Consider the following 15910-nt stretch of genomic DNA (forward strand, 5'->3'; position numbering starts at 1 on the left):
AGGAGATAACTGACCTTGAAGCTTAATATTGGAACAAACAAACAAGAGTTGCAACCCTCAGGAGCCTGTTGATGCCATGGCCTTGGGGGTGGTTCTCACCTTGCACGATCTGTCAATTTCATGCTTGTTTTGAGGATCTTTATAATTGTCATCCCCGTTTCTCCCCCGTCTTGTATTCAAGTAGTGCTCAGATTTCTACTACCAATTTCAATGTTGTGTTTCCATGTCCAGTGTTTTGGGTTTGGTTTTGCAACATGAGCCAAATTTGGCATTGAAAAGGTGCCTAGTGAGGAATCTTAGCCCATAATGGATCCATCTAAAACTGGAGGACAGAAATTTAAGGTAAGGAATCAGTGGGTTAGAGGTGATCTGAGGATAGATGTTTTCACTCAGTCGATGGTTGCAATCTGGAATGCACAGCTCTCATATACTCTCACAACACTGAAAACACTATCTGAATGAGCTCTTGAATTGCTGAAGCATAAAAGACAACAGGCCAAGTGCTTGAAAAGTTAGTACTTGATTATCAACCTAGATTTTTTTTAAAAATTTAGACATACAGCGTGATAACAGGCCATTTCAGCCCACAAGTCCATTCTGTCCAATTTACATATAATTAACCTACACCCCGGTACATTTTGAAAGGTGGGAAGACACCCGGCTGTGTTAGTACTTGTTGTAGTTCATCTGGACACTCCCCTTGCTGATGGCCTGTGACTCCTCCCACAGATCCCTGAATAAAGGCAACTGCCACAGCCCCCTCCTCAGTTCAGGACTGTCGACCAGCTTGGACATGCCTCCATTCTGTAGTTTATAAAAGCCTATCAGTTTCTATATAACTTCTAGTCTTTCAAAGTAATTGATGGTGCATCATTTTTATTAACATGTTTTTTGAAATCAGAAAAGCTGGACCTTGACCCACAATCGCCTGACACGTCCAACAGCTTCAAACTCTGGATGTGTTGCTTTGAAATGTACCTGCAGGCCTTCTCTTCTATTGTTCGATCAGAGAACAACAAGCAGTGTATTCCCGGGTCTGGCCCCTGATATATTCGCTGATCAGGGATGCCAATCTGTACCCAAAGGCGACAGAAATACTGAAAAGCCAGTACCTAAGGATGGTAAACGAGGTCCTCCTGGCTACCTCCTGGCGACCTGAAAACAGTGACCTGGGGAATTCAGCGCTGAGTACCTTTGGGCCCTGCGAGCTCTCAGGCAGGCCTGTGGCTGCAAGGCTATGACGGCTGCGGTGAACACGGAGGACTTGATCAGAGATGCTTTATGTTGCAGGCATCAGATCCAGCTATATCCAGCAGAGACTGTTGGAGCAGGATGAGCTCAACTTACAGAGGGCAGTCAAACTAGCAGGCACACAAGAGGTGACCTCCAAAATATGGATGCCTACCCAGCTGACAACACGGCCGCCCCATAATTACCGTGGGTGCTGCCATCTTGGGACATGGGAGGGTCGCAAGCCTGAAGAACTCCGCCACCACCACGTCCCGCCAGCATCCCTACCACGGCAGCTGTACTCTGCGAGGAGCTGAAGTGCTACTTCTGTAGCCTGAACAAGCACCCTAGAAAACACTGACAGCCAAAAGACGAGGATTTCTTGCAGTGGAAAAAAAGGCATTATGCAAAGGTGTGTAAATCCATGTTGCTCTCTAAACCCAGCAGCGCCATGTGCAAGCTGTGAGGGCCACCATCCTGGACGTCGCCATCTTGGGATCAAACATCCATCTACGGAGTCTGACAGCGATTTAACAGTGGCCTCCATCATGCTAGATCAAGTTAGCACTCACCAACTCGCCAGGTCATTGATGGACATTGAGGTAAATGATCACAAGACGAGCTGCCTGCTCGATAGTGGGGGCACGGACATGCATGGGGCAACATTACTCCCTCGCGGGGTAAGGCCAGTAAGGTACAAAGTCTCTGGCCTCGAAGTCCTATACACCAGATCTTCATGGCTAATGTGTAGTGGAGGGCACAGACTACAAAGACTTTAAACTCCTGAAGATGTCACAGCTCTCCGCTGCCATGCTGCTGGGGCTGTACTTTCAATGCCACCTTAAGAATGTGATAATGGAGTACGATGGGCCCTATTCCCCCCCCCCTACTGTCTGTAACCCACAGTGCTCCACCCTCGAAACCCCCCTCCACCGGCCTCTCCTCCCACCATTTCCAACCAGCAACTAAATGACCTGTGGCTTTTCAACCCTCAGGATCGCCCCTCCACCACTGTTCGCGAACCTCACCCCGACTGTAAACCCATTGCCACCAAAAGCAGGCAGTACAGTGCCAGGGACATGGCCTTTATTAGGTCAGAGGTGCAGCGGCTACTGAATGAGGGGATCATTGAATCCAGCACCAGCCCCTGGAGAGCCCAAGTGGTGGTGGTAAAGAATGGGGTGAAACACAAAATGGTCATTGACTACAGTCAGACCTTTAACAGATTTACGCAGCTGAACTTGTACCCTCTCCCCCGCTTATCCAACATAGTGAATCAAATCACTCAATATCGGGTATTATCCACTATTGATTTAAAATCGGCATACCACCAGCTCCCTATCCACCTGGAAGACCACCAATACACTGCCTTTGAGGTAGATAGATGGCCACCTCTACCATTTCCTGAGGATTCCCTTTGGCATCACCAATGGGGTCTCGGTCTTTCAGCAGGAGATGGACTGCATGGTAGACCAGTATGAGCTGCAGGCCACATTCCAGTATTTGGACAACATCACTATTTGGAGCCATGACCTGCAGGATCATGTCGCCAATCTCCAAAAATTTCTTGCAGGCCACCAAACTCCTTAACCTCACATATAATAAGGAGAAATGTGTATTTCACACAACTTGCCTCGCTATCCTTGGCTGAGTTGTAGAGGATGGAATCATTGGGCCCCAAATCCTGACCGCATGTGCCCTTTTTTGGAGCCTCAGTGCTCTGAATGGGCTTCTTTTCCTATTAGGCCCAGTGTGTCCTCAATTATACAGACAAGGCCTGCAACCTTGTCAAATCTACCTCTTTTCCCCTGATGTCAGAAGCCTGCGCAGCCTTCAACCGTATCAAGGTGGACATTGCCAAGACTGTGATGCATGCTGTGGACAAATCTAAACCATTCCAGGTGGAGAGTGATGTGTCTGACTTCGCCCTGACCACCACCCTTAACCAGGTGGGCAGACTCTTTGTCTTCTTTTCCCACACCCTCCTGGGCCCTGAAATTTGACACTCCTCTGTCGAGAAGGACGGCCAGGCCATTGTCAATCCGGTACAGCACTGGAGACACTCTTCTCTTCTTTTCTCTCTTTGGCTTGACTTCGCGGATAAAGATTTATGGAGGGGTAATGTCCACTTCAGCTGCAGGCTCGTTTGTGCTGGCTGACAAGTCCGATGCGGGACAGGCAGACATGGTTGCAGCGGTTGCAAGGGAAAATTGATTGGTTGGGGTTGGGTGTTGGGTTTTTCCTCCTTTGTCTTTTGTCAGTGAGGTGGGCTCTGCGGTCTTCTTCAAAGGAGGTTGCTGCCCGCCGAACTGTGAGGCGCCAAGATGCACGGTTTGAGGCGATATCAGCCCACTGGCAGAAGCGAGGGGGAGGCGGTGGCCCCGGCCTCGGCAGAGTGAAGCAGGCAGAGGCCCCAGTCTGGGCAGAAAGAAGGAGGCAGCGGCCCGGGTCCGGGCACAGGGAAGGTGGCGGCGGCCCCGGCCCCAGTCCAGAGGTAGTTAGAGAACCCAATTAAACTTACCAAGGCCATGTCCACAGGTGATTTGCGACCAGGTATGGTCCGACCTAGGAGAGGAGGCAGGCCCCTCCAGCCCGGGTAAGAAACCTGCATAGGAGAAGGCCACTCCGTTATAAAACCTATGACCCAAGGACCTCGCTGCCACGTCCCAGCTTGCTTGGCCTCAGCACACGAACCATGGGTGTAAAGGGTGGGGCCAGTACTGCGCACACTGCACTCCACCTAAGAGCTCCTTTGCGCAGGCCCGATGACATGTTCAAGTCCTCCCCCTCCACGTCCTCCCCTCCACGTTCTCCCCCTCCATGTCCTCCCCACCAGTGGAGACACTACCTCGCCAGCAAATGATTTACCTTGCTGACTGACCAACATGCATGTTCAACAGCCAGCAGCAAGGTAAAATCAAAAATGACAAGATAGTGAGGTGGCAAATTGAACTTTCTACCCTCAATTATGACACCTTGACCCGGCCTAGAAACTGAATGAACCTCCAGGTGTCCTATCCCATGGAACATGTGCCAGAGCACAAATAGACCTCCACAATGACCTCTGCCACTCCGGGGGTCATCAGGTTCTTCCACTTTATCAAAGCCCACAATCTGATTGAGGAGATCAGGACCATGACCAGAAACTGCCAGGTCTGAGCAGAGTCCAAACCAAACTTCTATTGACCAGACAGAGAGCATCTGATAAAGGTAACCTGTCCCTTTGGATACCCAAGCATTGATTTCAAAGGACCCCTCCCCTCCTCTGACCACAATGTGTACTTCCTCAACATTACTGATGAGGACTCACATTTCCCATTTGCCATCTCCTGCTTGGACATGACAACTGCCAGAGTCAAGGCCCTGTGCAATCTTTTCCCCTGTTCAGGTACCCCTGCTAGATCCATAGCGACTGGAGGTCCTCTATTTTGAGAGATGAACTGCGTCAGTACCTGCTGGCCAGAGGTATTGCCAAGAGCAGAACCACCACTTACAGCCCTGAGGGAACTGGTTGATGAAAAGGGAGAATACCACCACCTGGAAGGCCATCCTCCTAGCCCTGAGGTCGAGAGGCCTTCCAGTTTCCCGCTGCCAAGATGTCTTTCCTGATGTTCTCCACTCAATCAGATCGCTCCTATGTTTCACCACCAATGCCACTCTGTACGAAGGAATGTTTTCCTTCCCTAGGAAGTCCACTTTGGAAATTATGCTGCTGTCCTGGTTGACATCACCAGGGCCGGTCAAACCCCAAAAGTACATGAGGAATCATAAGTCTGACCCACTTGTCAAAAGGTTCTATCTCCTCCAGGCCAACCCCCAATACACCTATGAGACGTACGCTGATGGGCATGATGACACGGTCTCTGTTCAGGATCTAACACCCTCAGGAGTTCCTGAGACCATTAATCATCACCCCGCACCCCTTTCATCTACTGCAACCCATCATGCACCAGGGCCATGGCATGTTACCCCAGCCGCAGTGGATGGCATGCCAGATCTATTACCACTCATCCACCAAGTCAACGCTGAAGACAACATACAGGTGTTCCAGACTGTCCAGAATCCAACAGCTGTGCCGCAGCCATTACTACGACGGTCACAGCAGCAGACCAGGCCACCTGAAAGACTCAATCTGTAAGAACATTTAATTCATTTCACCCCTCCAGACTCTTTCTAAAACAAGGGATGAATGTGGTAAACTACTGTATATATATTTTAGCTGTGTTAGTATTTGTTATAGGATGTCTGGACACGCCCCTTGCTGAGTGTGCCTGTGGCTCCTCCCACAGACCCCTGAATAAAGGCGACTGCCACAGCTCCCTCCTCAGCCCAGGACAGTCGACCAGCATGGACGGACATCCATTCTGTTGATAGTAAAAGCCTATCAGTTTCTATTATGACTTAGTCTTTCGAAGGAATTGATGGTGCATCACCGGGGAAAACCCATGCAGACATGGGGAGAACGTAGAAACTCCTTAAAGACAGCACGGATATAGTGGTGCAAATACCCAGTTTTTCGATAGCTGTATGTGTCTTACTTTGTGTTTGGGCATTTGATTTAGCTATAGAGATCACTTTCATTGACTTGATGGCAAATCCTTTCATGTCAATGTCATGGAAAGGTGAAGATGAAGATTTGACTCTATGCACATCTTTTTTTTTCCCCTTTGGAAGAGCAAATTCTATGTATTTCTGTAAATTCTGTGTGGTTGATATAGCCTCTCCTATATGATGGTCTAAACACTGGCATTTCTTTTATTCAAAATATGTGTGCAATTTTGCCATGTGTGTAACCCTACTCCCTCTGCTGGCAAATATACAAATTCAGCAAATTGCTGGTGACTTCCACTGACTTCTTGGTAAGGAATAGCTCAAATAGCCCTTCAGCCCTCAGTGTTGTGTTGACCCATGTATTCCTTTAAAGAAAATACTATACACTCACTGCCCCATAACCCTCTATTTTTCTTCCATCCATGTGTCTGTCTAAGAGTCTGTTAAAGAGTCTGTTAATGATTCAGTTTCCACCACCATCTCTGGCAAGGCATTCCAGGCACCCACAACTCTCTGCATAAAAAAACTTTATTCCGATGTCTCCCCTAAACTTTGCAACCTTCACTTTGTACTCATGTCCTCTGGTGTTTGCTATTTCTGCCCTGGGAACAGGCACTGGCTGTCCACTCTATGCCGCTCATAATTTTATAGACCTCCATTACGTCTCCTCTCATCCTTCTACGCGCCAAAGAAACAAGTCCCAGTTCTGCTAACCTTGCCTCATAAGACTTATTTTACAATCCAAGTAACATCCTGGTAAATTTCCTCTGCACCCACATTCTTCCTATAATGAGGTGATCAGAACTGAACACAAGTGTGGTCTTACCAGAGACTTGTAGAGTTGCAACATGACCTCTCAACTCCTGAACTCAATCCCCGATTAATGAAGCCCAGCATCCCGTAGGCCTTCTTAACTATCCGATCAGCCTGTGCAGAGGCCTTGCGGGATGTATGGATTTGGAGAGCATTTTGGCTGGCGGTATCACTGCTGGATATGGAGGTGTCGACTCTCAGGACAAGAATAAACTCCAGAGAGTTGTTAATTCAGCCTGCGACATCACAGGTACCAGACTTCACTTCATCAAGAACATCTACATGAGGCGGTGTCTCAAAAAAGCAGCCTCTATCCTGAAAGACCCCACCCCCCCATCATCAGCCCATGCCCTCTTCACTCTGCTACCATCGGCGAAAGGTGCAAGAGCATAAAGACGAGCACTCAGTGTCACAAGGACAGTTTCTTCTTCACTGCCATCAGATTCCTGAATAATCTATGAACCAAAGACACTGCCTTACTTTTTTCTGCATTATTTTTTTTTTAAATTTATTGTTGTAAGGTGGTGTATATGAATGTTTGCACTGTGAGGCTGATGCAAAACAACGAATATCATGACTCGTTCATGACAATAAATTCTGATTCAGATTCAAATTGAACTCCATCTGCCACTTTTCCGCCCAACTCTGCATCATGTTAATCTAAATTAAATTTTTTAAATTAAATTTAAATTTAGACATACAGTATGGTTACAGGCCCTTTTAGCCCATGATTCTATGCCACCCAATTAACCTACACCCCTGGTACATTTCCAACAGTGGGAATAAACTGGAGCCCCCCCAGGGAAAACCCACCCAAACATGGGGAAAACCTACAAACTCCTTACAGACAGCGCGGGATTCAAACCCCGGTCCCAATCGCTGGTGCTATAACAAAGTTGTGCTAACCGCTGACGCCAACTGTGCCACCCCTCAATCTTTGACTGTATGTGCAGGAACAAAGTAGTTATTTTAATCGATTAGTAATCATAGCCTCTTGCCTAATGATAAAAGAATTCAGTTCAAATCCTGCTTTGCATTCTGGTAGATGAATTAAATACATTTAAGATTTAACTGTAATCGTTGCTGTGACTTGTGTGATTTCAGTCCCACAATATTATTTATTGACTTTTGGCTGCACTCTGAAAGACACAACTTGCCAGCAATGACTATATTACCTTGAATGAAGAAATAGTACCTCCATGTGTGCAGATGTTTTTTTTTAGAAAGGGACTATTCATTGATGTACTATTTCAGATATATGATTCAGCTTTGGTCACAAATGTCCTTTGTAGTTTAAAGAAGGTTTTTTTTAAATCAAATGTGTTAGTTAAAGTATTTCTCTTTTCTTTGGCTTGGCTTCGCGGACGAAGATTTATGGAGGGGTATGTCCACGTCTGCTGCAGGCTCGTTGGTGACTGACAAGTCCGATGCGGGACAGGCAGGCACGGTTGCAGCGGTTGCAAGGGAAAATTGGTTGGTTGGGGTTGGTGTTGGGTTTTTCCTCCTTTGTCAGTGAGGTGGGCTCTGCGGTCTTCTTCAAAGGAGGTTGCCGCCTGCTGAACTGTGTATAGAAAGCAAAAAAATTAACCAAATTGCTCTTTTAAAAAATCGCAAATTAATTCTTTGGCCTTACAATTTTAGTTATATTTACTGTATTATGATTTGCTAAGTTTTTATAGTAGTACTAATCCAAGAAATGTTAATAGTCAATTTGATCTCTGAAACGATGACAGGATTTTTATTTTTAGATCTATCTATTCAGGAATCAACGGAAGAACAGACTGCTTTATATCCAGAATTGTGTATTGATGATCTGGTAGCTCGGGGATCTCTAAGGTGTATTGATTACAAGAGAGTAGAATAGTACATAAAGAGTAAAAGTGATTTAGTTCAATCTGAAAGCAGACTCTTAAATTTGAATAAAGCAAACACTAAAGACGTGAGGAATTATTTAACTTTGGTTGAGTGGAGAATCATGTTAAAATGTATGTGAGCGAACCAGCAATGACCAACTCTTGGTGAATTAATGCATGGTTGACAAGCAGTATACATCTTTTTAAGACAAAAGTTATTCAACAGGAAATGTCATCAAGCCATGGAAGTCAAGAAAAATTAAAAGTGGATTGCATCAAAGGAAAAGGTTGCTAAAAATGCAATAGCCCATTTGGGAAAATATCAGTATTTAGCCAAGAAGACCAACAAAAAAAAGGGAAAGGGAAAATAGAATACAACAGTAGGCTAGCAAACCTTTACAGCTGCTGTAGATGTTTAAATTAGAGCATTTGAGAAAGTTCCTGTGGCTTTCTTATAGACTGAAACAAGAGAAATTCCCGGGCGGCACGGTTAGTGTAGTGGTCGGTGCCACGCTATTGCAGCGGCAGTGACTCAGGTCTGAATCTGGTCCGGTCTGTGAGAAGTTTGTGCATTCTCCCCATATTAGCATGGATTTCCTCTGGGTCCTCTGGTTTCCTCCCACCTTTCAAAAATGTACCAAGATTGTAGGTTAATTAGTGTATGTGGGGGAACAGGCCGGTGAGCTGGAAGGGCCTGTTACCATGCTGTATGTCAAAAAATGCTGCAATGAGGAATAACAAAATGGCAGAGAAATATTTATATTTGTCAGAAATAGTAGAGAACATTACAGTAACTAAGGTGTTCAAAAATCAACATGTATAAAACAATGTATTAGAGAAAGTGATGGGACAGAAAGCCCAGATAACTTGCATCTTAGGGTTTGAAAGAGGAAACTTTTGAAGTCATGAAAACTCTTGCAATCTTACACTGACTCGAGAACAGTTCCCACAGATTAGAACCAACGCGGCTACTTAAGCAAGGATGGAAAGAGAAAATAGGGAACTATCAACATTTTACTGTCAAAATTAATAGGGAAACTGTTGGAATCTATCGCAGTATTAAGAAAATGCTAGCAGGGTATGTATAAAATAACATTAGGATTAGGTGGAATCAATGTAAATTAATGAAAGGGAAATCGTATCATAATGGTAGTTTGAAAAATGTTGGTGTTCAAAGGCACTGGTGTGTTCTTGGAAACAAATGATTTAAAGTTAATGTACAGGGATCCAGCAAGCAATTGGGAATGCAAATGGTTAGTTGGTTTGAGTACATGAGTAGTGATGTCCTTCTCCATTATACAGGCTCTTGTTAACTGTATCTGCAATATTGCATACAGGTCTTGTCTCCCTACTAATGAAAGATATTCTTCCAGAAGGGAAATGCAGCATTGATTTACTGGAATGTTTCCTGGGTTGACAGGTTTGAAGCATGAAAACTATCATGCAGAATGTCCCAGAATCTCTTGGGTTTAGAAGAATGAGAGGTAATTGCATTGAAACATACAAAATTCCACCAATGCTGCTTGACCCACTGCGTTCCTCCAACAAATCGATGTTGCTCCAGATTTCCACCATCTTCTGTGCCTCTGAATCATTGTGCTTTGATATGCTTGTAATATCACGTTAACAATGGTCAAAGGATTACTAATTCAAAATTATTTTAGAATTCCGACAGAATTTTGTTCCAGTTTTCACGTCATGGGAAGACATTCTTACAGCAGTGATTCCAATGTTGTCCTTTGTTACTTACTGGAAATACCCAGAGTCTGAGAATGCACAGCATGGTGAGGCATTCCTACATCATCAGGGTGGAATTAACAGCTGGTGTTTCTCACACTTACAAATCTCTGCAGAATAGGATGCAAAGAGAACAACGGTTCACCTCTCGCTCCTGTGTTTCCCTAGCTACTGATCTACAGCAAGGCCTGGTGTTCCATCCTTCAGTAACCATTAAAGAAGGCTACCTGCACAAACGAAAAGCGGAGGGTGTCAACCTTGTCACTCGTTTCACTTTCAAAAAGCGCTATTTCTGGTTGAGCAGTGAAAACTTGTCGTACGCTAAGTCCTCAGATTGGCAGGTAAGAGGGTTTTAATAATACTGCATGATCTGTACATTTCAAGCTGGCAGTGTGTGGAGCTGACTTAAAAATAAACCTTTAAATTTTCTTTCCATTCACATACCACCTTAAATAATCCCTATGCCATAGATGCTCTGTGATTAGTAAGGGATTATTAAGGTGGCTCAATGTTCCGGAGTTCCGTTGTTTCAGATATAATAGAGGGGGAGGGATGACAAGGGGAGGAGTGGCATTGCTAGTCAGGGAAAATATCACACCTGTCCTTTGACAGGAGAGCCCAGAGGACTTGTTTACAGAGGCCATATGGGTGGAGCTGAGAAATGAAAAAGGTGTGACAAGAAACATAGTTTTGATAGTAAGATATTTTAACTTTCCACATATTGACTGGGACTCTCATACTGTAAAAGGGCTGGATGGGTTGGAGTTTGTCCAATGTGTTCAGGAAAGTTTTCTAAATCAATATATAGAGGTACTGATGAGAGAGGATGGAGTACTTAATCTCCTATTGTGGAACCAGACAGGTCAGGGGACAGAAGTATGCACCGGGGAACATTTTGGGTCCAGTGATCATAATGTCATTAGTGTCAAGTTAATTATACATCAGGATAGGTCTGGTCCTTGAGTTGAGATTCTAAACTGGAGAAAGGCCAATTTTGTGCAAATGAGAAAGGATCTAGGAAGAGTGTATTGGGATGTTGTTTTCTGGCAAGAATGAGTTCAGTAAGTGGAGGACTCCAAAGGTGAAATTTTGAGAGGGCAGAGTTTGCATGTTCCTGTCAGGATTAAAGGCAAAGTTAACAGGCAAAGGGAACCTTGGTTTTCAAGGGATATTAGCAATCCGGTTAAGATGAAGAGATTCGTGTGTAGCAAGTATAGGCAACAAGGAGCAAATGAGGTACTAGAAGGGAATAGAGAATGTAAGAAAAGAAAGAAATCAGGAAGGCAAAAAGAAGACATGAGGTGCTTTGGCAGATAATGTGAAGGTAAACCCGAAGGGTTTCTACAAGTATGTTAAAAGTAAAAGGATAGTAAGGGACAAAATTTGTTCCCTAGAAGATCAGAGTGATTGTCTATATGTGGAGTCTCACAAGATGGGGGAGATCTTAAACAGTTATTTTTGCATCAGTGTTTACTCAGGAAACTGGCATAGTGTATAAGGAAGGAAGAGAAACAGGCAGTAGTGGCATGGAACATATAGAGATTAAAGAGGAAGAGGTGCTTGCTGCCTTACAGCGAATAAAGGTAGGTAAATCCCTTGGGCTTGACATGATATTCCCTCGGACCTTGATGGAAATTAGTGTAGAAGTTGCAGGTGCCCTGGCAGAAATATTTAAAATGTTCTTACCCCTGGGTGAGATGCTGGAGGATTGATGTGTAGTTTGTGTTATTCCATTGTTTAAAAAAGGCTCCAAAAGTGAACAAGGAAATTTCAGGCTGGTGAGCTTGACATCAGTAGTCAGTAAATTATTGGAGGGTGTTCTGAGAGATTGGATATTTAAGTATTTGGACAGTTAAGGCTGATTAAAGATAGTCAGCATGGAGTTGTGTGTGGTAGGTCATGTATAACAAATCTTATAGAGTTTTTCAAGGAGATTATCAGGAAATTAGATGAAAGAAAGGATGTGGATGTTGTCTACATGGACTTTAGTAAGGCCTTAGTCAAGGTCCCACATAGAAGGCTAGTTCAGAAGGTTCAGACACTAGGTATCACATTTAATCATCAACTTTTAATATACAGCAACAGTACTTAATCTTCAGTTTGCTTTGTGAACACCTTCCCATTCTGGTCAAAGATTTATCCAACAATCTTTTTTTTTAAAGTTTATTTAAAAATTTACAACATATAAGCATAAAATACACAAAAGAAAACCCTTCTAAATTACTCCCCATAACCCCCACCCACCACCCCCAATCGCACCCCTTACTATCCCTCCCTCCCCCCTGAGCTTAATATACACACAAAAAAAATATTGAAACAAACAAAGTGGGTTTAATTACAATACATCATTTCAACAGTTCAAACAAAAATATTAAAAGAAAAATTTACACATCCAAATTCATACATTTCAAATATGGGGTCCATATTTTTTCAAACAAGAAACAATTATTTCTCAAATTGTATGTAATTTTCTCTAAGCATAAACATGATTGAATTTCATTATGCCACCTCTGTATATTCAACTCTACATCATTTTTCCAAGTTACCGCTATTCACTTCCTAGCTACTGCCAAACACAATCAAATAAATGCAATCCAAGATTTATCCAAACGTACTGTTAATGGATTCATATATCCTAATAAACACAACCATGGATCCACATATAAATCTATTTGAAAATTTAATAATATGTTCCCAAAATGGTTTAACCTTTGGACAATTCCACACAGAATGTACAAAAGTACCTATCTGATCTCCACGCGTAAAACACAAGTCAGAATCTCTAAAACCATACCTCTTTAACTTTTCAGGGTTAAATATAACTGATGTAAAAAATTATAATTAACTAAACTAGAATGCAAATTAACTAATTTTATAACACTATGTAAACATAAGTCAGACCATACTTCATCAGGGATAAACGTAGCTAACTCCTGTTCCCATTTATCACTTATTCGCACCTATCTTCTTCATTTTTGATTGTAATATCGAATACATTTCAGAAACAAATCCTTTCTTTCCTTTATCCATAAGCAATATTTCGAACTTCGATTGTATTGGTAATATAATTTCTTGACCAAATTTATTCATTAAAAAAATCATGTACTTGATAATATACAAACAATATATTTTATGATATCCCAAACTTCTCCCTAAGCCTATCAAATGAAATAAATAAACCTGCCTCAAAGCAATCTTCAATTAATACCAAACCCTTTAAGTCCCATTCTTTCAAATGAGGATTATGCATTGATAAAGGAATCAAGTGATTTTGATATAACGGAGTTTTAATTGAACATACTTCTTTCGAACCTATAAGTTGGTTTCATTTATTCCATATTTTAAATAAACGAGTTAAAACAGGTATATATGTTTGTAAAAGCAATAAATTCCATTTATATATGAAATTATGCCTTGATCTTTCTTGTATCTGATCCATTTCCACATAGGCCCACATCAGTATCAAAAAATCTACTAATAATCTTCAACTGCGCTGCCTGATAATAATTTTGAAAATGTGGTAATTGAAAACCTCCCAAATCATATGACCACATCAACTTTTGCATCGATCCTCTAGATAATTTACCTTTCCATAAAAACGAATGTATCACTTTATTTAATTCTTTGAAAAATTTCCCTGGTACCGGACACAGAATTGATTGAAACAAATACTGGATACACGGGTATATATTCATTTTAATACAATTTACTCAACCAATTAACATCAATGGTAAATCCTTCCATCGATTTAAATCAGATTTCATCTTATTTAACAAAGGTAAATAATTTAAACCATACAAATTCTTAAATTCCTTATCAATAATTACACCTAAATATTTAATCTTCTCTGACCATTCAAATTTAGTAATTTACATACAATCTAAATAATCCTCATCAGATATAGGTAATATCTCACTTTTATCCCAGTTTATTTTATACCCTGACATTGACCCATAATATTTTAACAATTCTTGTAAAGGTTGTAACGAGTTCTTAGGTTTAGATAAATATATCAACAAGTCATTTGCAAATAGATTAATTTTATACTCTCGTTGCCCAATCGTAATGCCTTCAATATTTACATTTTGTCTAATTGCCTGGACTAAAGGTTCTATAATTAATGCAAATAATGTTGTGACAATGGACAGCCCTTTCTAGTTGATCTATACAAAGTAAATACTTGAGAAATCTGACCATTTGTCATCACCTGTGCAGAAGGATTCATATATAACACCTTAACCCAACCAATAAAAGAATGTCCAAATTTAAATCTCTCCAACTCTTTAAATAAAAAGTTCCACTCAACTCGATCAAAGGCTTTCTCAACATCTAATGCTAATATCATTGGTTGATTACTGTCTTGACACATTAATTATTTTAAGTAATTTAGTAATATTATCAGCTGAATATCTATTTTTAATAAACTCTGCTTGATCTACAGCACCACTTTCGGTAAAAAATTACCCAGTTTATTTGCCAAAGCTTTTGCTACAATCTTATAGTCTACATTAAGTAAATATATAGGCTAATAAGAACTAACTTTCAATGGATCTCTATCTTTCTTTTGTATAACTGTTATCAATGCTCTCGAAAATGATTCAGGAAATAACCCAGTATCTGTAACCTGCTTCAATACATCCATATACACCGAGAACAACAAATCGTGAAATTCCTTATAAAATTCTACCACAAATCCATCCTCACCAGGTGATTTACCAATCGGCATAGCTTGTAATGCCTCTTTTAATTCAAAATCTGTAAATGGAGTATCTAAGAATTTTCAATTGTGTCGTCCAAAGAAGATAAATTCAAATTAGACAAGGAAGTGTCAATCTGTTCAATATAAATCTTCAGATGTATATAAATCTTGAAAAAAGGTGCAAAATTCTTTATTAATCTCCTGTGGTTTATAAGTAACCCCAGAATTTCCACGTATTGCATTAATTGTTCTGGAGGTTTGTTCAGTTTTCAACTGCCATGCTAATACTTTATGTGCTCTTTCACCTAACTCATAATACCGTTGTTTTGATCTCAAAAGCAATCTTTCATAATTATAAGTTTGCTTCGTATTATAACAAAGTTTCAAATTAGATAACTGTATCTTATTATCTTCCATTGCATTCTCCTGAAACTTTTTCTCTAAATCTTCAATCTCTTTCTCTAACTCAAAAAGTTCGACTGTATATTGCTTTTTCACTTTAGACATATAACTAACAATTTGACCTCTCAAATATGCTTTCAAAGCATCCCTCAACATAAATTTATAAATTTACTCTGTACTGATCCCTCATTTATCTCAAAAAAAAAGTTTAATCTGATCCCTTAAAAACAATACAAATTCAGGTCGTCTTAAGTAACATCTCATTAAACCTCCAACGATAACTTCTCACAACTTTCTCAGCAATCTCACAAGAAATCAACAATAAAGAATGGTCCAACAATATTCTACTTTTATATTCTGCAAAATCAACCATTCCCTGTAAATGAGCTGAGATCAAAAAAATCTATTCTAGAAAATGTATCATGATGAGCAGAATAAAATGAATAATCCTCTCGGTAGGGTGAATACGTCACCATATATCAACCAAATTCAATTCCTCCATAATTTCTACCACCTTTTTGGCCATCTTAGTTTTCAACAATTTTTGGAGATTTATCCAACAGTGGATCCAAATAGCAATTGAAGTCCCCTCCTACCATTATATTCTCATTTGATTGATTCAAAT

General features: G+C 41.4%; 1 protein-coding gene across 1 annotated transcript in view; it reads left to right on the top strand.

Annotated features, from left to right (window-relative positions):
• The window catches only part of LOC138761191 (rasGAP-activating-like protein 1), a 325463-nt gene that overhangs the window by 266538 nt on the left and 43015 nt on the right, over nucleotides 1–15910 (top strand). The gene's annotated exons all lie outside the window — the stretch shown is intronic.

The sequence above is a fragment of the Narcine bancroftii genome, chromosome 4, assembly GCF_036971445.1.
Source record: "Narcine bancroftii isolate sNarBan1 chromosome 4, sNarBan1.hap1, whole genome shotgun sequence".
In the NCBI taxonomy this organism is placed as follows: domain Eukaryota; kingdom Metazoa; phylum Chordata; class Chondrichthyes; order Torpediniformes; family Narcinidae; genus Narcine; species Narcine bancroftii.